This window comes from Oncorhynchus nerka, linkage group LG1, assembly GCF_034236695.1.
Source record: "Oncorhynchus nerka isolate Pitt River linkage group LG1, Oner_Uvic_2.0, whole genome shotgun sequence".
NCBI classification, from domain to species: domain Eukaryota; kingdom Metazoa; phylum Chordata; class Actinopteri; order Salmoniformes; family Salmonidae; genus Oncorhynchus; species Oncorhynchus nerka.
The window spans coordinates 21,038,014-21,050,198 of NC_088396.1; the positions used below are offsets into that span (position 1 = coordinate 21,038,014).

The 12,185-nt window shown below is 44.2% G+C and overlaps 1 pseudogene; it reads right to left on the reverse strand.

Annotated features, from left to right (window-relative positions):
* LOC115114518 (DDB1- and CUL4-associated factor 6-like) overlaps nucleotides 1-12,185 on the reverse strand; it is a 77,033-nt pseudogene that overhangs the window by 18,560 nt on the left and 46,288 nt on the right.

Consider the following 12,185-nt stretch of genomic DNA (forward strand, 5'->3'; position numbering starts at 1 on the left):
TTCTAACCATGTGTATGTGACCAATCAAATGTTATCTTATTTTGCAATGACATTCTAGACGATTCTGTGCTTCCAACTTTTTCAGCATGATAATGCCCCCGTGGACAAAGCGAGGTCCATACAGAAATGGTTTGACGAGATCGGTGTGTTAGAACTTGACCGGCCTGCACAGAGCCCTGACCTCAACCCCATCAAACACCATTGGGATCAATTGTACACCGACTGTGAGCCAGACCTAATCGTCCAACATCAGTGCCCGACCTCACTAATGCTCTTGTAGCTGAATGGAAGCAAGTCCCCACAGCAATGTTCCAACATCTAGTGGAAAGCCTTCCCAGAAGAGTGGAGGCTGTTATAGCAGCAAAGGGACTCCATATTAACGCCCATGATTTTGGAATGACATGTTTGACGAGCAGGTGTCCACATACATTTGGCCATGTAGTGTATGTTGTTCACTTTAAAGAATGTTTGGTATAGTGGCCATTTTGTTTGTTTGTTTTTGTGTTCGTTTTTAGCTCTTATAAAAATGATAATAATAAAACAAAGTCACAACAACAAAAAATCTCCATGGAGCGTGCTTTTCATTCCAGCAGTAGGCTTAACCTGGGTCTGTGAAATCAGCTCATAAAGTTTGAATAGGGTAAAGTTGTGCTTCTGGCCTTTTAAGCTGTGGAGTCAGAGTCGCTTGCTCACCACTCGTCAGTGAAGTCCAGTTTGATGGTGCTGGTAGTGGTTCCCTCAGTGCTGTAGTGTAAACTCAGGACTGGTTCTGCTGTGCTGGCTCGACTACCTCCTGGTCCAGTACTGCTACTGGGTGCCCCGGGCGAGGTTCCAGCTACACTGGCAGATACAGACTGGGTTTTCACCTTGATTGAACTCGCTCCAGCACTTCGCTCCACACTCACAGCTTCTGATGCTCCTGAGAGACAGAGACAGAGAGAGCAAGAAAGGGAAGTAGAAACAGATGGATTATTTAATAAAGTGGAATATATTAGCTTTATATATGACAATAGTTTAGTCTTTGAGTGGCTCCTGGTTACCAAAGTAAAAATCCCTACTAGCCTCCATACATTTTCAACACAGTTATTCATCGTAAGGCATTAGGTACATTTGAGACTTTGTGATAAAACAATGAACTAGTGTGTAGACTAAAAATATTTTACCAAATAGATTCCATTTCAGTGTTAGCACTTTGCAGAATGTAGTCTGTAGTTGTGTTGGTTAAAAACATGTCAACTAGATTATATTTGATGTTTTTTACTATATAGGACAATATAATATGATGACAACATGCAGCATTGTTATTTGAGGTAGATCAATGGCAAATTTTCTGGTGTTAAAATCTTGGTGTTGAGGTAAAAAGAAAAGAAAAAAAAAGAAAAGTGTTGCGAGTGTTATATCGGAGTGTTGTTCAAGTGGGGTTAACCTATGGGATTGAAATTGACGCCACATGCGGTGAATAAATTAAGTGTTATTTGAATCCCAGTGGAATCGTTACTCTACCGCGTCAACTCTGAATGAAAAAGACGTGGGAGGGCCCTCATGATCATATCTCCCAGGATGCTTTGTTGCAGGTTGCTTTTTAGAATAGTTTGTTTAATATCTATGTTTCTGCATGCACATTGATTCATTGATCTTATAATACACAAAGATAAATAACACATTTTACTTCACTAATTCAACCTGTAAGTGGTTGGACTAATTTCACCCATTATTGAGATGGTTGTTCCAGTTTATATGGTTTAAGTAGTCTAATTTAACCATCTTCCCCACCTTGACAGACATTCTAACTGCAGATTGCGGTTGATTAAAAGTTCCATTTGTTTAATATCCTAGATCTGAGTGGATTCCAATAGGAATTATACAACACAAACCAGCATCATGTGACTTGCCAATGTTGCCTGCAAACCAAAAGTTCAGACCACTGTGTTAGGGTAAAACAAGGCTGTCAAAGTATTGCCTTATGATAAAAGTAATGTACTGTCATAAAGAATTGTATTTTTATGATATAATATTCACTTAGGCATTCACTTGCTGAATGCAACAATCATGTCTCTGTCAATAGCAAACACAGACATGGGTGGTACTGATAACTTAAAAATTCCCTCAAAAGGCACCCTGTGAAATAAATATGCGAAAAAGGCTTTACACCACACAGTCTTACATCACAAAACAAATAGTTACGGTAACACCACAGGTGTTAATGCCCTAACACTGAGGAAGTGGAACAGCATCTGCCCTAATAAAGTGTTCATTTAAGTCCAAATTCATAACACCCATAATGTTAGGAGACCCATAGTAGAGGATGCCTGGATTTTTTTTTTAAATGACTTCCTAACCATCTTAAATAAACATGCCCCATTCAAGAAATTTAGAACCAGGAACAGATATAGCCCTGGGTTCTCCCCAGACCTGACTGCCCTTAACCAACACAAAAACATCCTATGGCGTTCTGCATTAGCATCGAACAGCCCCCGTGATATGCAGCTGTTCAGGGAAGCTAGAAACCGTTATACACAGGCAGTTAGAAAAGCCAAGGCTAGCTTTTTCAAGCAGAAATTTGCTTCCTGCAACACTAACTCAAAAAAGTTCTGGGACACTGTAAAGTCCATGGAGAATAAGAACATCTCCTCCCAGCTGCCCACTGCACTGAAGATAGGAAACACTGTCACCACTGATAAATCCACCATAATTGAGAATTTCAATAAGCATTTTTCTACGGCTGGCCATGCTTTCCACCTGGCTACTCCTACCCCGGTCAACAGCACTGCACCCCCAACAGCAACTCACCCAAGCCTTCCCCATTTCTCCTTCTCCCAAATCCGTTCAGCTGATGTTCTGAAAGAGCTGCAAAATCTGGACCCCTACATATCAGCCGGGCTAGACAATCTGGACTCTTTCTTTCTAAAATTATCTGCCGAAATTGTTGCCACCCCTATTACTAGCCTGTTCAACCTCTCTTTCGTGTCTTCTGAGATTCCCAAAGATTGGAAAGCAGCTGCGGTCATCCCCCTCTTCAAAGGGGGGGACACTCTTGACCCAAACTGCTACAGACCTATATCTATCCTACCATGCCTTTCTAAGGTCTTCGAAAGCCAAGTCAACAAACAGATTACCGACCATTTCGAATCTCACCATACCTTCTCTGCTATGCAATCTGGTTTCAGAGCTGGTCATGGGTGCACCTCAGCCACGTTCAAGGTCCTAAACGATATCTTAACCGCCATCGATAAGAAACATTACTGTGCAGCCGTATTCATTGATCTGGCCAAGGCTTTCGACTCTGTCAATCACCACATCCTCATCGGCAGACTCGACAGCCTTGGTTTCTCAAATGATTGTCTCGTCTGGTTCACCAACTACTTCTCTGACAGAGTTCAGTGTGTCAAATCGGAGGGTCTGCTGTCCGGACCTCTGGCAGTCTCTATGGGGGTGCCACAGGGTTCAATTCTTGGACCGACTCTCTTCTCTGTATACATCAATGAGGTCGCTCTTGCTGCTGGTGAGTCTCTGATCCACCTCTACGCAGACGACACCATTCTGGTGTCACCATTCCTTCCGTGGCCTCCAATTGCTCTTAAATACAAGTAAAACTAAATGCATGCTCTTCAACCGATCGCTACCTGCACCTACCCGCCTGTCCAACATCACTACTCTGGACGGCTCTGACTTAGAATACGTGGACAACTACAAATACTTAGGTGTCTGGTTAGACTGTAAACTCTCCTTCCAGACCCATATCAAACATCTCCAATCCAAAGTTAAATCTAGAATTGGCTTCCTATTTCGCAACAAAGCATCCTTCACTCATGCTGCCAAACATACCCTTGTAAAACTGACCATCCTACCAATCCTCGACTTTGGCGATGTCATTTACAAAATAGCCTCCAATACGCTACTCAACAAATTGGATGCAGTCTATCACAGTGCAATCCGTTTTGTCACCAAAGCCCCATATACTACCCACCATTGCGACCTGTACGCTCTCGTTGGCTGGCCCTCGCTTCATACTCGTCGCCAAACCCACTGGCTCCATGTCATCTACAAGACCCTGCTAGGTAAAGTCCCCCCTTATCTCAGCTCGCTGGTCACCATAGCATCTCCCACCTGTAGCACACGCTCCAGCAGGTATATCTCTCTAGTCACCCCCAAAACCAATTCTTTCTTTGGCCGCCTCTCCTTCCAGTTCTCTGCTGCCAATGACTGGAACGAACTACAAAAATCTCTGAAACTGGAAACACTTATCTCCCTCACTAGCTTTAAGCACCAACTGTCAGAGCAGCTCACAGATCAATGCACCTGTACATAGCCCACCTATAATTTAGCCCAAACAACTACCTCTTTCCCAACTGTATTTAATTAATTAATTTATTTTGCTCCTTTGCACCCCATTATTTTTATTTCTACTTTGCACATTCTTCCATTGCAAAACTACCATTCCAGTGTTTTACTTGCTATATTGTATTTACTTTGCCACCATGGCCTTTTTTGCCTTTACCTCCCTTCTCACCTCATTTGCTCACATCGTATATAGACTTGTTTATACCGTATTATTGACTGTATGTTTGTTTTACTCCATGTGTAACTCTGTGTCGTTGTATCTGTCAAACTGCTTTGCTTTATCTTGGCCAGGTCGCAATTGTAAATGAGAACTTGTTCTCAACTTGCCTACCTGGTTAAATAAAGGTGAAAAAATAAAAAAATAAAAAAATTTAAAAAGCATTTCCCTACACTCGCATTAACATCAACTAACCATTTGTATGTGACCAATAGAATTTGATTGTATACACACTAAGAAAGTGCTGAATTCAACACTGTGTTAAAATTCTGATCTCAAATATGCTGTGCATACTCAGTCCTCTGTGCTGCATTGTACGCTCACCTCCTAGTGACTGTCTTGTTACACAATAACATTTTCGTGTAGGTCTACTACACACAGTTCACACTGACAGTGTGCAAGGCATTCCTTACACAGAGGAAGAGTGGAATGGTTTCAATCGTCCCAAACCACAGGAGCAATACATACAATGTATCATATACTATCAAAAATGTGAGGTGCACTTGATTTAACTTGCCCATCACAACGGTACCAATAGAACCAATAGGACAGCGACCACCCTGCACGCCGGTGAAGCTAAATCAAGTGGACCTCAAGCATTTGCCAGTGTTTGACCCAGATCTGAACCAAAACATCACACAGGTGAGTAGGAAACAACACAAATATACAGAGGTCAAACGCAAGCCTCTCAAACTACCACCACACACAATAGTTCATCACAAAATGGGTCTTGGAATGTCATTGTATCATAGGGTATATTGTGTTAATGTTCTGTGAAATAAGCCAATACAGGGACGATTGTTAATGGTCTGAGCGTGAGATGATTTACTGAGTGAAAAGGCAGAAGAAGAGGAGCAAGATTGTGTAATGAGTCCAACATAAAAACAATACTTTATTTTAATTTTATTTAACATTTATTTAACTAGGTCAGTTAAGAACAAATTCTTATTTTACAGTGACGGCCTACCCCGGCCAAACCCTAACACAGACGATGCTGGGCCAATTGTGCGCCACCCTATGGGACTCCCAATCACAGTCGGTTGTGATACAGCCCGGGATCGAACCAGGGTCTGTAGTGATGCCTCTAGCACTGAGATGCAGTGCCTTAGACCGGGAGCCCAAGGGCTGGCGAATGACCAAACATTATCTCAAGCTATAGGTTCAACAAGAGAGCCTTGAATAAGATATCCAACACCAGCCTTCGCCCTGGGGACTGGGTTGGCCAAATGTGACTAGAATGCATGCCTAGTGAAAATGCTCTGAGGTAAAGATGGTGGAGGGACAAGGTGAACACCGGAAGTCTCATGCGAATATATTTTAAATGCCACACAGACGAGACAGAAAGCACAGAGGAAAACAGAGATACAAAAGAAGGAGAGAAAGAGAGGAAGAAAGTACAGGGATACAGGGAAAGAAGGAGAGAGTTTAGGAGGGAGGGAGAGAGCGACAGCAAGAGAAAGATAGAAGGGAGGAAAAGAGAGGAGAGGAGACGCACCCTGCTGCTCATCCAGAGTCATGGATCCCAGCTGTTTGTTAACCACAGATGAGGGAGAATCTGGAACACAAATATGACTCACTAAACAACGGGAATAGAGGTCGGAGGTCACACCAGAGGTCATATGGTCACGCTCAGGTCAAAGTTCAAACGCTGCTTAAATTGGACCAAGGCCAAGCAGGAAGAAGAGTTAACAAACACGGCTACATGAACAGACAGTGTTCTTTGTTGCAACGCTGGGAAGCGCTAGGAAGGACAAGTTGATATTGATATGGGTATAGAACAGCAGCAATTGCCCTAGACACAGCTTGTGGGAGATTGAACACAGACTGTACAGTGCCACACGTGCAGAGCTGAAAATTATATCACACGCGCGATTCAAGGTTTGATGTCAATTGAAGATTTACACAGTAGTTTAACTTATTCACGCATCTCAAGTTACTCTCACAGGGCCGAGTGAGACCTAAGTCATGGTCTGATGGACCTCACAGTAATACCAACATCCACTCACTCCATGCCTGTTAAGCGGATACCAGTGGGAAACCACACTGACCAAAACCCATGTCATGCCCAAACACCTGTCACCTTACGTGAGCAGTAGTCAGTCATCTCAAACAAGGCATTATGCAGAATTTCATCACTGGTCAACCTTTTACTCCACCTCAAATTAGATTCATAGACTTCACCAAAAAAGGTGTTACCGGTACATATTGATTGATTTCCACCCCAATGTCACATGGTCTGATGCCAGTGCATTCCACTGCAATTCAAGCTACGTACGTACACATTACAGCGTTGCGTTAGGCAAATCGTAGAGGATTGAGAATGAACATTGTTATTTCACCTTAATATGAAAATACCAATTGGTGTGCACAAAGTAGCTTCCTCAGTGTCTACAGTAAACCCAGATATTTCACAGCACCGAAGAGGCCTTCGCCATTGCTGAAGCTCAAATGTTCAGGTCCAAATATGGACATATCTAGTTTAAGTACAAAGAAAACTAAATCATTGTTGCCACTTACATTATATACTGTATGTATTCTCATATTTCAACACTGTAAGAATTCTACAATGGGGTTAAGTGAGTTGGAAAGTGATGTGTACCAGACGGAGTGAAGAAGCTCAGTACAACATGACATTAATAGACCATGGGGGTGTTTGCATCAATCGTTACATCAGCTCCTAGAAGATCTGATACAAAGGCTGTAGAGAGATCAGATCTTAATCTTAACCATCCATAGTCGTAGTCAATGTTCCCTCGCCATTTTTCGGCACTGATGTCAGGTCTGCTGAGCACAAACTTGAACGTTGTGAAAATTCTGTGCAACTTCTGGCACGTTTACTGTGAACACTGAGGCTGTACCCGCTTTGAGCTACAGTTATAACAGTGTCCAAGAAGGCCACTGTGGCTATTTGATCATAATGTAGGCCTATCAGAGTGGCCTACCATCAAACACAATGGAGAAAACGCATCCCATAACATTCTTTACATTGAAATAGTTGTTCTATCATTCAGCCTACAGTAGCAGCCAATGGGTGGTGTTCAATATAGGCCTACATTCCATTAGACTTTTGGAAAAAATATGCAGGGCTTGACATTAACCTGTTTACTCACTTGTCCTTCAGACAAGGAGGTGAATGAAATTGCAAGAAACCACTTTACAAAATAAAATTAGCTTAAAAAACTAGCTTACTCAAGCCTGTCTCAAAATACAACACTGTCCCCTTAAGACGGAGAAAAATGCTCTTTACCGGACTTGCTTTTCAAAGATGTCTAGAAATGCACACATTTTGTAGGAAGCAAACACTGCCCCATTGCTGACTAGAAATGAGCTATAACTGGGCTAATAACCCACTAGCAAAGAATATGAACAAATGTACATATGTGGCTACATGCAGCTCTAGCTTTGATCTCAAAAGAAGCGCAACTACTATCGACCACTCATGCTGTAAACACAGTCCGGTTCAAAGTGAACTGCACAGATGCATATATGGCAATGGTCTATTTGCATATAGGGATACTGCAGCTCTGATTGGTTGTACCGCACCGGCAATATACACCTGCAATAACATCTGCTGAACACGTGTATGTGACCAATAAAATATGATTTGTTAAAGAGAAAAACTAGAAAGTTGAGTGAAGTTCAATCTCGTGCTTCTCTGTGCGAGCTGATATTTATTCTGCATGGCAGTAAGAGGGAACTGCGTGCCAACCACTTCATATTGCTTTTGATGCCAAGGGGGTGAAGAAGCAGTGTTCCACAGCCAGAGGGTGCCAAATGCCACACCGTACAGGGGAGCTACAGGCGGGACTACCCAAGCAGCAAAGGGGTTGTGCATGTTTGGTGGGAAGGGGTTTGGGTGAGGTGTAAATGAGAATTAGGAAAGGGAATTTGGGTAGAGCGGGTGGTGAGTTAGGGAGAAGAGAGAAAAGGGTGTATGGGTGTGAGGATTGGAGTAGGATGAAGACGACCCATAGACAGATATAAGGTCAGATTCAGTAGGGTAAGATGATCCTCTATCTGTACGGGCAACGTTTGACCGAAAGTATGGGAATATTAAGTGGAAAGCAGGAAGTAGAGGGGTTGGGGTGGCAAGTAACCTGCAGGGGGGGGCGTCTCGGTGGAAGCGCCAACAGCAGCAGCCCCCCTTGATTGGATCTCAGTGGCTGCGGTGGAGGAAGGGGTTTGGCTCTGTCCTGGGGGGTCGGCCAACAGGAGCAACCGCTGCAAACGCCTACACACTAGACTTACCGGCAGCCGGTTAGGGCCGTACTCTGACAGAGAGATAGAGAGACGAGAGGGATAGAGTGAATGGAGGCAGAAGACAAGAGAAGGAGGAGAGGTAAACAAAGGGAGACAAAGGGAAATAAAAGGAAATAATATGGTTGAAAAAGGAGAGGGTAAGGCTGCTGCTTGAGTGGCACGGCTCCCACACACCAATAGACGGTACACACACACTCACACACGTGTTTTGGTCTGCTTGTGGGAGTCTACTATGAGTCACCGGTTAGCTCACCTCAAATCAAATATGCTGACTCGCCCCTCTTTTGGGAGTACTCAGTGTGTGTGTGTTCTCTCCACGCAATTCTTACCAGACAGTGCAATCTCTGTGGTGGGTGTGGGTGTTGGCGTGGGGGTCACAGGCATGTCTGCCTGACTCCTCTGTTCTGAGTTTAGGGAGGAGGTGAGGGAGGAAGGGAGCACCGAGCCCTCCATGGACGAGCAGCTTGACGCAGGAGGTGCTGTAACTGTTGACGATGACTCTGAGGTGGACTTGGGGAGGGGTACAGGTACAGAGGCAACGGCTGGGGCCTCTGTTTCCATGGAGCCCTCTAGGGATCTGGCTTGTTGTGAAGGGGGTATTGTAGGGAGCGTTGGGATGGTGGGTGTTGTAAGAGCCCCCTCTATACGGGGAAGAGTGCCTGGAGGAGACAAATGGAACAGATGTTTTGGAACAGGGTTTTTTTCTGAAGCATGTCTTTTCAGTGTTACTTCAAGGAGAATTTCCATCTTCAGACAGTTCTACTATATTGTATTCTATTTCATTATTTTTTATTCAATTATTTCCAACTTTTAACGTTTGTCCCAAACGAACAACTAAGGTCTGATCTTAGATCTGTGGCAACGGGCCAACACTAAGTACCATTTAAGCTGGCTGCCAACCACTATCGTCCCAGTGTCTCACCTCTTGGGCGTGTTTGAGAGCGCGTGGTCCCCCGGGTGCTCTGGGCCTCGCTGGCCTCCTCGAACCAACGGGACAACATGTCTGACATCCTCTGCATCAGCGATACGTTCTGGCTCTGTTCTCCTGGGGGGGTTCAAAGGTCAGAGATCGGGTTGGCATGGGACATGACTAGTCGGCATTTCTCAGCACAACATTTCCTTGAAAACCCACAAAGTTATTGTTGTTGTTGCCCCCTTTACCATCGGTCCAGACAATCCTCGTATCAGGGTATAGCTTGTACTATAATGCATAAGTCCCTCAATAGCCAACAGCGGAGTACCAATCCACTGCATCATCCAGACATTGACTAATTGGGAAAAAAAAAAAAGTTTGCTTCTCCTTCATCTACAATACCCTAAGATCTATAAAAGTCTGTGATGGCGAGAGGCAGCTTTATCACAGTCCCAGCTGGGCCCGTAATAAGTTGTGAGTCAGTGAAAGCTAAAGCTAACGAGATCCCCATAGACAGAGATAGGCCCTGTTAGCCTCATTAGCAATGAGAGGTAGAGGCTCTGGGTGAGAGATTAGAGCTCAGGCTCTCAGAGGAGATGGAAGAGACGTAGAGAGTAATCAGGCTGTGTGTGTGTGTGTGTGTGTGTGTCAGGGAGAGCGAGAGAGCGAGAGAGAGAGAGAGAGAGAGAGAGAGAGAGTAGAATGTGTGTCTGTGTTCAGTCATACCAAATGAAGAATAACGGAGAGACTGAGGAGGTTTGTTTGTTGTGAGAGTGATTGTGCACGCTTACCGTCCCGCTCTCTTTCGCTCTCAGGGCGAGCACGGGGTCCAGTGTCAGACCAGTCACCTCGTAGACGAAGACGCTTCACTGGGGGTTGCCGCAGCTGTGGACACACACACAAAACATTAAGCATAGTTAAAAATAGCCATGGCACAGTCCCAGTCACTCCCCCACACAGGAAAACAGGCCTAGAGCCAGGGACCTGGTCACCCAACACTGGTGCCTTAACTCCTCCCATGGGGACAGATAGAGAGAGGGACAGCCAACTTCAGGAGAGCGAGATGAAGAGAGAGTGAGAACGTGGGAGAGACAGAATCACAACTGTGTGGAGAGATAAATAAATAGAGCGAGGGGGGGTGAGAGAAGGTAAAGAGCTGAGGGGAGAGGAGAAAAAGACAGGCGAGATAGTGAGAGGGCTGAAGGTGTGACAAAGAGTTGCACAAGTAGGGTTGCAGGAGTAAGATTATGGGTGGAGGAAGAGAGCATTAGAGAGAGGTAAAAAGATTCCTTGGCAGGCCCTACAGTCCCCGATCTGGTTTATTTCGGTGGGGTGAGTGGTGGAACATTGCCTGCGTCGGTAGCTGTATTTAGAAAGGCATGCGGGAGCAGAGCCGGGTGACAGTTGAGACAGCTGAGGAGACTGGCACCGTGATCTAGCACATCCAGAAAAACTGCTTCCCCCCAAGCCCTTACTCTTTACTTGGCCCACATCCTTAGAGACTGTGTTTGTTTGCGGGAGTGTGTGTGTGTGTGTGTGTGTGTGTGTGTGTGCACCACTGAGTTTATGAGCAGAATCTTTTCTTGTCTTCCTTCCCCTGGAATCTAGTGTGTGATCCTTTGCTCATCTCCTTTTAATTTTATTCTCCCTCTTAATCCTCCTGTTCCCTCTCTTTCTTCCTTCCTTCCCCTCTTCCTCGCTCTTTATGTCCTTCCTCAGGCCTGTCAGGGTTGTTTGTTCCTCTCACTGCACCAGCTGCCACCGCACAACACATTAACAGGAGATGCCCTGAGAGCACTTCAGTCACTCAACACAAAGCCAGCTATGTCTGTTTACAATCAACATCCCCTTGGTTTGAGAGTGGAGGGGGAGCTAACATTCAGGGTTGGGTAGGTTACTTTCTAAATGTAATCCATTACAGTTACTAGTTACCTGTCGAAAATGTTCATTAGTAACTTAACCTTTGGATTACCAAAACCCAGTAACATAATCTGATTATATTCCATTACTTTTAGATTACTTTCCCCTTAACAGGCATTAGAAGACACAAATGTATGCTACCAACTGAACGACATGTATTGCAGGATAAATCCATGTTAAAGCTTAAATAGCTGGCCATATATGGATGGTAATGTTTACTTTATGGGTTGGGTATGTAGGCTTCTTCTAACCCATCACGTTCTACTACGTAGAATAATATGATTCAATTATATCTTTACATTTAAAAACCAAGGTCTATCAGAATTCTAGTCATTCCAATAAATGTTATACCCCTTGATCTTCAAGAATAGGACTTGGAAATATAGAAGTATAGATTAGCTAAATTGTTTAACTTGAGCATGACTCCAAAACTAAGGACTTATTAGCCAGCCCTACTCTGTTGTTTATGATTTTGCTGTCACGGAGGACTGATTGGGCTCATTGAATCGAGTGGAAAAATAAATGCTGCGCTCA